Raw genomic sequence first — 9,495 nt, 5'->3', positions numbered from 1 at the left:
TTGCATTTGCATTTTCCACACTTGGGACAATGTCTGATCATAGATAGTGTCCTATAATAAGCAGTTTTTGATTGATCTGTTGTTTGATCTGCTTGAAACTCATCACAATCTGGCCCCAGCCTAGTTTTCTGGCCTGGAATGCTGCCTATGGTTCAGACAAATAGTCCTTGCTATTTCTCATAAGGGACACACCTCATTGGTATTATCTGTCTTGCATGCCTGGAGGGATACTCTCCCTCTTCTCTTCCTCTGAGAATACTGAGTTTCCTATAAAGTTCACTTAATTGCTATTTACTAAGTGAAGCCTTTCCAGATCCCCCTAGCTACAAGTATCTTTCTCTCAAAATTGTCTGATGCCCTTATTGGTACATATGGTCTCCTCAGGCTAGGCCCCTTGAGGGCAGGGACAATTTTCATTTGTTCTTTAGCATCTAGTACAGTCCCTTATGTTTATATTCTACTAAACATCTAATAAATAATTTGTTAATCCACAGACTGATCTTTAGTTTCCTAATCCGTAAAGTATAGGAGAATAAATGACTCTCTAAGGTAATTTCCAAGTATCTTATTTATCAATTTATTATTCATTCATTTTATTAATCATTATTTTATTCATCCATTCATTCATTTATTCATTCATGAATTCCTTTATTTATTTGAGGCAGCATGTCAGAAATAGTCAGACTTGGTGTCAGAGACCTGGATCCAAGTCTTGCTCTAAATTTATGTTTTATAATCCATTTCACACAGACATCCATGTTTATATGCATTCATATTCAGATGCATATTTTTGCATATATAAATATGGATATGAATTGGATCTATTTGTATCTATACATTTTATAATATATGATTATAATGATATCATTATATTCATATTAATATTATGTGTAATATTATTTGAGGCAGCATGACATAGTGGAGAGCCACTTAGGCTTGTATCAGAGAGCCCTGGAACTTCCTGCTGACACCAACTCACTATGGGACCATGAATAATGCCTTAATTGCTCAGACAATTCTTGCAAGAATATAAATTACAGCATAGATGCTGATTTAAATAGGGAGAGGAAATTTACATACTGGGAGCCCTCCACATGGATGAAATCACAAATCTGGAATAAATATCTCTTCCATATCCACTAACAGGCTCTTCTTTACTTGTCTCCACTCGGGCTATTTATTATCTTCTCTATCTGAAAAGTGGATTCCACATCTGGAAATATCATGGGTTCTCATAAACTAATTTTTTTCCTTATCTTATCGGATTGAACCATTCTAAGCATTTTCCAGGCATCTCTAAGCTCTGCTCAGACCATCAATTTGACTTCTTCCTGTTTCTTATTTCCTGTTTATATTCTTTCACCATTAAATTATTTTCTTTTGACACAGTATGACATAATGGATGCATATTATAATGAGTTGGTTTAGATCTCAATTCAGGACTGTGTTTTGTGAGAAGTCATTAGGAGGAATGAATTTAGATACTCTTGACTGGTCTGATGGAGAACTGAGTCTTTCTTGAAGAAAAACATTCCTCTGCTTACTGGGAAACAATCCTTAGACTAATTTTGTCAGAAATAAATTTGCCAATAAAAATGAAGGGCCCAAACAAGTCTTTAAACTGTTTCTACTGGGAAATGGAAAGATTGGACTTTGATCTCTGTGAAAGCATCTAGCTCTATGATTCATTGGAGTAGCTTGTCATTTGCTTCCTCCAATTCATTTAGCAAATGAGGAAACTGAGGCAAACAAGGTTAAATGCTTTGCCCACGGTCACACAATTAGCAAGTGTTTGAGATCAGATTTGAATTCAGACCTCTTGACTCTAGAAGGTACTTTCTATCTACTATCTATGGGGCCACTGGACTCAGATGATTCTGGAGAAGAAAGTGAGTCTGGTGATTTAGCACTGTGCCCCCTTTCTCAAACCCAATTCACTTGCTTGTTATGAAATCACCTCGCCAATGTCATGGTCCTCTCTGAGAATGAAGCACAACCATCAATTGATTTTTTTTGATTGTCAACTAGTTATCTACTGAATTAGTGAGTGTGTCTATGTCTGTGTCTGAGTTTTTTCTCTTCCAATCCCTTTGAGTCTTTGCATAGAATGATAAATTTGTTACATGACCGCTTAGAAGTCTGTTAAAATAAGTAAGACTTGATGTATCAAAGGCCTGAAGTGTGAATCGACAGAAGGGGATGTAGTTGATAGAGGTGAAAGATGGACAAAACGAGAATCCAAAGTTAAGAAGGCAGGTGACTAAAAGGACTGGTAGGGTGGTAGGGTGATCCTCAATAAGCAAATATGAACCCAAATATGGTTTTGAGGAAAATATAAATTTTTCCTTTGATGTATATTGTTGACAGCTTGAGATAATGGATAGACCAGCTCAAATTAGTTAGGTAGATTTATTCTGAGATATCAAAAGTCTCTGAATCTCATTTTGCTCATTTATAAAATAAGGGAGTTGAGCTTTGTTTCTAAATTCCTTTACCATTTCTAAATCTATTGTCTATGAGGTGTGTTGTTCATATAAGACTTCCCTTGGGAACTCCTTAAATGCAGGTAACATATTTAAAGCTGTTTCACTTTCAATACCAGCACTGTGGATGACTAAAGTTATGGGCTTTATCTAGCACCTCTTTGTTGAACTGACTCAAATATACCTGTCCCCCTTTTTTCTAAATCTCAAAAATTCAAATTTCCATGGACTCTATCTCCCATTGCTTCATTAAATCCTGTTAATGATTGAGGCTCTAACAGGACTTGGGAGAGAAGTTAAATTGGATGGCTTAAGCTGCTTCTTCCTGCCTTACCTACTCATTCACCCTTGCATCCTTCTGCCATGCCCTCCAGGGTATCAGAAAAGGCTTCAAATTCTACTTACTGAGAGAATTTACTTGTTTTGGTTCATTATTCTGTTCCATTGCCCAGAAATTTATATCCATTTGAAATAGGAATGAACTGGGACATGTATTACTAGTCCGCTCTGAAAACAGTCTAGTGGAAGCTTAAGTCCCCTAGGCTGCTTGGAGATGTTGGACTTGAGTCTTACCCAATGGTCTTTAAAGCTACTGAGATCAGTAAGGTAATTCCATACAAACACCCACATATGAAGGATCCAGCTTATTAGACCACGATAATTGGATAAAATATGATAAAAGTTTTTATTATTATGTTCATAATTAGAACATCCTTGAGAAAGGTGCATAGGTTTAGAGATGTAGAATAATTGAAACAAGTGAGATACAGGGAGGTAAGCTCCTCGATGCTTGTGGTCATTTTATGTCTTTATTTCTCCATTGGGGCCTGGCATACGGTAGGTACGTTGATGGTTGATCTGAATGTGATTAGAATGTGTTAATCATAGGATGTGAGTGTACCTTGTGGAAGGAATTGTCTTTGAATCCCCAGGACAGTTTTATAAGCTGAATCATTTTGTACTTAAAAGTAAAGCAAGTTATATGATATGGAATCATCATGTCTAAAAATGTTAAGTCTCATTCAGGATCTTGAAAGAATATATGTTACTCTTAAGTTTTTTTAAAATTTCTTTTCTGACTTTTTGTCCTTCTCAAAGGAAGTCAATTCTATTAAAGTTATTTTTAAAATTATAATAAGGCCATTAGGTTGCACAGTGAATAGAGTATCAGGAACAGAATCAGGGAGACTGATATTCCGGAATTCAAATCTGGTTTCAGACACTAATAAGCTATGTAACCCTCCCTGGGTAAGTCCCTTCACCTCATTTACCTCAGTTCCTACATCTGTAAAAATGAGCTGGAAAAGCACTCCAGTCAAGAAAACCCCAAATGGTGTCACTAAGAGCCAGGCACAATTGATAAAAAGGAACAAGTCACTAAATTAAAGAAAAAAATCATAGACCTTCAAGTTAAGATTGCCTGCACCCAAATGAAGGTCTTTAAAAAAATCTAGATGATGATTTGTTGAGAATGTTGTAGTGGGAATCTTTATTTTGATCTCAGTTGGACTAGCGATTATGAGATCCCTTCCAATACTGATATTGAGTGTCAATGATGAGCCTCCTTGGTCTACTTGCTGTTCCTCATGTAAAATATTATATTATTTTATCCTGCCTAGAACACTCTTTTCTCATCCTTTATGGATTGGTCCTTTAAAGATTCACCCTAAATGACACCCCCTTTCCCCACCAAATTTACCTATTGTTTCCTTTCACCCCATTTCCACTATTTACTTTGTATAATAACCTTTGCTTGGCTATCTTGGAATCATTGTGTCTCTCCTCCTCCTCTCTTCCCCTCCAGGAAAATGTAGATACCTTGAGAGCAGAAGCTAGTTCATTTTCATCTTCATATTCCAAGTGTCTAGCATTGCCAGACCCATAACTGGTACTAAATAAATGTTTGATGATTGGTTTATTGATGGATTTTGTGCAATAATCAGTATTCTATCTTTAAAGAATGTCTGAAGTCTCAAAACCTTGTGATAGAAAATGCCATCCACATCCAGAAACAAAGAACTATGAGGTGTAAATGCAGATCAGATCATACTATTTTCATTTTTTTGTTCTTTCCTCTGATTTTTTTTTCCTTTTGCTCTGATTCTTTTTTCATAATTTGGAAATATGTTTAACATGCCTGTGCATGTTGTCTTTGAGAAGAAATAAGAAGGGAGAAAAATTTGGAACTCAACATTTTACAAAAATGAATGTTGAAAACTATCTTTTATGTGTATTTGGAAAAACTATTATTGAGATAAAAAGATTCAACCTAGTTTCACTTCCTCTTACTTTGGAGTTCAACCAATTTATGTGTTGTGTCTTTTTTACGCAATTAGCTTACAGCTTTGAAAGTTCAAGTCTTAAGAGTTTAGACTATCCATCTTATTTAAATAAATCATCAATAATTATCTTTGATTCTTGTTATTGAAAACTCTCAGATCACAATGACCTGCCGTAGATGTAGGAAAATGTATTTTTACTATTCATCCTTGGTCCTCATTTTCTATAATAGATGGATCTTTTTTTTTTTACACTTTTAGCAACTCCTTCACCTTCAGGGCTTAGATCTCATTCTTTATTTTGGAAAGAAACAAAGAAGCAAAAATATCTGTAAAAGTTTTTATTCTCATGTTCATAGGGAGAAAAATAAATACAGAAAGATTATAGAAGGAATAAGAATGAGAAAACTACAGAAAAAGAGTCTCAGAATGATTCCATTATTTTTTTAAAAAGTAAGTATGATAAAAAGAGAAAATATCCTCCAGGTATATACTGTAATGAAACCTTTTGGGTGATGATTTCATTCGAAGTTGTTTTTGTGGACGTCTTTTCTCTCTCAAAGGTGCAACTTCTGTCCCCTTGTTTTTTAGACTAGAATCATGGAAGGAAAACAATTTCAACTGAACCTATGACTTGTTAATCTCCCCATGACCTATTATTCTTTGAGCTTGGAAGTAGAACAATCTGGACCACGCGCCCAAAAGGGGGCAACTTTGCTTCATTCGGTATTAATTTCAGGAGAAAGATCATGCAAATTGAGAAAGAAGTCAGGAGAGGATTTTAGGTTAGATATAGGTAGAACAAAGTACTGGTTAACAAACAATGAGGAAGAGACAACTTAGAACCAACTGAAAAATTCGAGCCTTGAACGCAAATGTCAATTAGTGATTGAGACGATGAATCACCTTCCATAATCTAGTGTCCATAATCGTCAGACTCTAAGAGTGAGGATGAAGAAACTAAACCAAGGAACAAAAGAATAAAAAGGAACCAAGCATGGAAGTTAGAGAAGCTCCATACTACATCATTTGCCAGTCATGTGAATAACTCCACAACTAGGGTGTTTTCTATACTGATGGCCCCATCTTAGTTGATGACATTTCACAATGTATTTCATGGCTTCCATCCCTACATGAGACTTTATTACTATCACATAGGAATAAAAAGCCATAAGACACTAGAGTGAATTTATCTTGACCGGATGCAATAATTATTTTCTTCACATGATTTCACAACCATTTCAAAACTAACCAATAATTTCATGCTACATTACTTAACATTTCAAACTACATTGAAGAGACAGGGAGTACACTTAAATTGTGACATCACAAATTAGTGGGACTTGGTCCCTCAGAGACATCCCTAGCTACAGAGACCAGGGAAACGAGGACTAGGGGACACTCAGAAACACATAATCATTTGATTCACTGAAAACAAGGGACATCAAAGGTGAATGTCACAAGAAAGAGAGGTTCACTCCAACATTTATCTCAGAACACACAAGGAAAGACAAGAGACAGACAAGTCACTGGTACAGATTAATACTGGGAGAATTGTTTTCCAGTCTTTTTTATATTGCTTAACATCTTTCCCATCCTTCCTAACATGCCCACTGCCACCTTAGAGACTTGCCACTGAGGGGAGGGGAAAGAGCATCCCTATGGATCTATTCCAAGGAAGTATGAAGCCATCTTTACATAATTGGGGAAAAAAGATACCAAGATAGAACTCAACCAGCAGACCAGATTGGCCAACTATTCTGTATCTCTACCCTAGGAACGACTGTCATGATTTTTTATTGCTTTTGTATCTCCTAGAGCAAATCTTCTAAATAGGTCGGCTAAAGAAATGTATGTTTGAATCCTCCAGTCATCTATGATTCTCCAGGTCCCAAGCCCAAGATAGTTCTTTATTCTTTATTAATGTTCTTCTGCTGCGGCTATCATTGCTACTCTTGTAATTGGCCATGCTGAAATACAAGTCTCTAGGGTCACTCAAGACTCAATGCTATCATTTAAAATGCCTTCTCTGCCCTTTAGAAAATAACATGGTTTGCATATTTACCAACACATTAAAGTAGCATTCCACATTGAAAAAAATGTTTTAAAAGAAAAAAATTTCCAATTGCTCCAATTCCAGTAAGATGAAAAAGGAGCCCAATTCTTCAAACCAAACCAAGTCATTTGCATCTCCTTGCTACTACCTTTCCTGACCTGTCAAATATCTCTATTATCATTATTGTTATTATTATTGTTATTATCATTATTATTACCTTGACTTTGCTTAGGTGAAGAACAGAGGAAAGAGCAGGAAATAATTAAATGAGAGGAAGTGCATAAAGAAATTCAATTATCATGCATGAAACATGCAAATGATTTAAGGACTGCATCTGAAACTCTTAGTTTATATTCATTAATCTCAGGTTGCACTTTTGAGGGAAAAAGAAATGCTAATTGGGTCCAGATTAATGCACTCCCAAACCTTTCGATTTGTTTTTAGGTGAGGGTTAAATGATATGTATTAAAATAAACACAGCTGCTCATCATCTTGCAACTTTTATAGGCTTTCCCCCAAACTTCCACCCACCCAACCATACTTCACTCCTTCTTTGTTGAAGAGAGTTCAAAGAGAACCCACATTTTCCCCTGGCAGGATCCCACCCCACCTTCTGCTTTTCCATCTTTCTTTTCTTCCCTTCTACCTCCCTCCCCCATCAATCTCTATCAAAGGAACCATGCTTAACTGCTCCCACTATGTTTTAGGATGCCCAGATGCAGCAGCATGGAAGGATAAAGGGAAAAAAAAGGAAGATATCTTCCTGGGCCAGCAGGTAGGGGGAAGAGCTGGGCTTTCCCTAGGTTGAGGCCTGGGCTGTTCCCCACCCACTCTGATGAATAGGTTTCAAAGTGTCTGGGGACATTATTGCCTTGAGCCAACTTTGTCCTAGGTTGGCATGGTGATCCCATGGTTCAGTTATGTGGGAAACTGGAGGCAAGGGGGGAGACTTTGGATTTTTTTTTTATTTTTTTGGAAGGGAGGTTTTGGTTGTTGTTGCTCTTGATTTGGCTCTTTGGGCTCACTCAGCCAGGAGAAACTGGCAAAGAGCAGAGTGGATCCTGAGCCAAAGTGCAATCAAAATAGCTTTTCAAAGTATCCCCTTGCTTTCTTTCTTCCTGTCCCCAAAAAATACACTTACAAGACGGAGGTCTTCAAAAGTTTCCATTAAAAAGCTATATACTTTGTATTATGTTATCCATAAAACACATTTTATATACATCGATAAGGCTGAGATTAATTGTAAAAAGTTGCACTAGCATTCCAAAGTGGCCAAATATTTGCCATAGCTCCCTCAAATATCATGTTTTCTATAGATACCATCTTGGTATATAATTTATTTTGCATATAAATGTATTTTATCTGAAATATAACTTACTCTAGTTATAGAAAATATGCATTTTTTCTATGACTGCATATATTTTAAACCAGGGGCAATTCTTTGAGAAACAAGCAGATGGCAAGTTAAGAAGCCTTCTTTTGAGAAAAGGAGACACAGAATCAAGGGCCTGGGAAGAGTGTTTAATAATAGAAAGGGAAAGAAAAACTCTGATCCCAGACCTGATCATTAGAATAAGAAAAAGAAACGGAAGACGGACTGCAGGCCGCCAGGGATGAACTTGGGCCTCGGACTGGAACGGAGTTCAAGGGAGCCTTCTAAATGAGCACAGGCACAAAGGGGTTAAAGCAGGCAAACAAAAGACAGGCAGTCAAACCAATTTCACACTGAAACTGATGTTTAATTGGAATTGTGGTCCCCCCCCCCACCAAAGGGAAGGTGGGGTAGGTTAGTGTCCTCAAGGGATGTCCTCCCTCTCTCCTTTAATATGGATTGGAAATTGAGATTGACTATCAATTATCAAGGTGGCATACACCTTTTCTCCAACATCCTCCCCCCATCCCAACAACAACAAAAAAAAGATCACATCTTTGGCCCTTTCCCAACCATTTCTCCATCCCAAGTCACAACTTGAAAACCCACCTGCTATCCCATCCTCCCAAGATATTCTCCTAAGGAGGGGGTGAGGACAAGAACAAAGATACATATATACACAGAGACATCATGTACTAGACAGATACTCAAACAGAGATACACAAATACACACAGTTAGTGGCCATCTCGGGCTTGGGGTTGTTGCATGAGATTCTGCATATTGGCAAACTTGTCCTGAGTAGAAGGAAATTACGGCAAGGACCCAGAGACCCTATTTCCCATGGAATCCGCCAATATCCCGACCAATGCTTGGAGAGAGACAGAGCCTTGGTTAGGAAACACACTTGGGATATTCATTGCTCCTAAAAGAGAGAATGATTATACAGTAACTAAACCCTAAGTAAGAGCTAAAGATATTCACCTCATGAAGCCATATCTCAACTAGCCCCTTGGCACTTGGTGGAATTATCTCAGCACGAGGCCCACTTTTTCATTTTCTGCTGACTCCATGTGGGTAATTTCTTTCCCATGATTAAAAGTGAGCTTGGCAAGCCCTTCAAAGCATTTTTTTTTAGGTGTGGCGGGGCTCAGGAGCGAATCCTTTGTCTCAGGAGACGCTGGCAGACTGTCTGTGATCATCACCGGACCGGCAAACGAAGAGATGCCCACACCTAAAATGATTTCATAAAAGGGGAAAAAAATGAACTTTGTGGATATCTTCATATAAACATATTTTATACTGAT

The 9,495-nt window shown here is 37.3% G+C and overlaps 1 long non-coding RNA gene across 16 annotated transcripts in view; it reads right to left on the bottom strand.

Moving 5' to 3' along the window:
- Nucleotides 1–829: 829 nt before the first annotated feature.
- The window catches only part of LOC141515237 (uncharacterized), a 130,021-nt gene continuing 121,355 nt past the window's right edge, over nucleotides 830–9,495 (bottom strand). For 7 of the 16 annotated variants that reach the window (XR_012476276.1, XR_012476269.1, XR_012476274.1 and 4 more), the window contains one exon: nucleotides 831–9,422. This is a non-coding gene — a long non-coding RNA (uncharacterized LOC141515237). Of the gene's footprint in view, nucleotides 9,423–9,495 lie in introns of all 16 variants that reach the window. The other 9 variants (XR_012476280.1, XR_012476278.1, XR_012476284.1 and 6 more) reach the window with 4 other exon arrangements.

This window comes from Macrotis lagotis, chromosome 2 (assembly GCF_037893015.1).
Source record: "Macrotis lagotis isolate mMagLag1 chromosome 2, bilby.v1.9.chrom.fasta, whole genome shotgun sequence".
Taxonomy (NCBI): domain Eukaryota; kingdom Metazoa; phylum Chordata; class Mammalia; order Peramelemorphia; family Peramelidae; genus Macrotis; species Macrotis lagotis.
This window is presented reverse-complemented; position numbering and strand designations above follow the sequence as displayed.